A 956-nucleotide genomic window follows, 5' to 3' on the forward strand; every position below is an offset into this window, starting at 1 on the left:
CTCTTTGATTTTCTATTTTTCATTTAGTAAACACTTACGCCCAGCCTAACCATCTAAACACTAACCTTTTCAAAGCTTTCCCAGCAGTTGGCTACTCCTAAGAATCCCCGAAAATCAAGAAGAAAGAAAGAAACATACTAGTCGTAATATCAAAAGTTAAATTCAAACGAATTTAAGCATAAAAACAATCAAATTACTTTACCACGAAAAAAAAAAAATGAACGAAACTAAACACTGGTGTCTGGCGACTGTCACACAGCGCGGTGACTGTACGTACTCTTGACTGACAGCTGTCAGCGGATGCTGTTCTCTGTCGATTTTTAACGAAAGCACGCCATGCACTCTAGACTCTACTCTAGGCCTTAATTGATTTTAGCATTATTTCAAAACACCATACACTCCACACACGATACGATACGACACGACACGACATGCATTAAGAAGAACCTACAGGGATTTTATGGTAGAAAAAAAAACATACATGAAACCAAATAATTATATTATATTAATACCAAAAAGAGCGGATGTTGAGCGACTGCTGCTCTGCAGTATAGTTAAATTTGTTTAGTTTTTAATATATCGATTTGCAAAGAGATAAGCAATTTTTAATTAACAAATACGAGGAGAGAAATGTAGGAGTATGAAGAATGGAATGCGGGTCTAGGGTAACCATGGATGCCTCTTAGTGTAACGGTTTCTGTTGTAGCGCCTCTACCTACAAAAAGTCTTAGTTTCCTTTGCCTCTAGGGATCGCCCCACAGAGATCCCGATGCAAGCCAAAGAGTGTATAAGAGCAATAAACCCAAAACATAAGGAACGAAATTAATGCTAGACAAGTGCATCGTTAGTAACCATTTACCCCATAAATAAATACCTATCTATATACAATAAACACACATACACACAAGACAACATACTATACATACTATACATAATGTATAATGCCTTCGATAAGG

Source organism: Drosophila miranda, chromosome 2 (genome assembly GCF_003369915.1).
Source record: "Drosophila miranda strain MSH22 chromosome 2, D.miranda_PacBio2.1, whole genome shotgun sequence".
Classification (NCBI taxonomy): Eukaryota; Metazoa; Arthropoda; class Insecta; order Diptera; family Drosophilidae; genus Drosophila; species Drosophila miranda.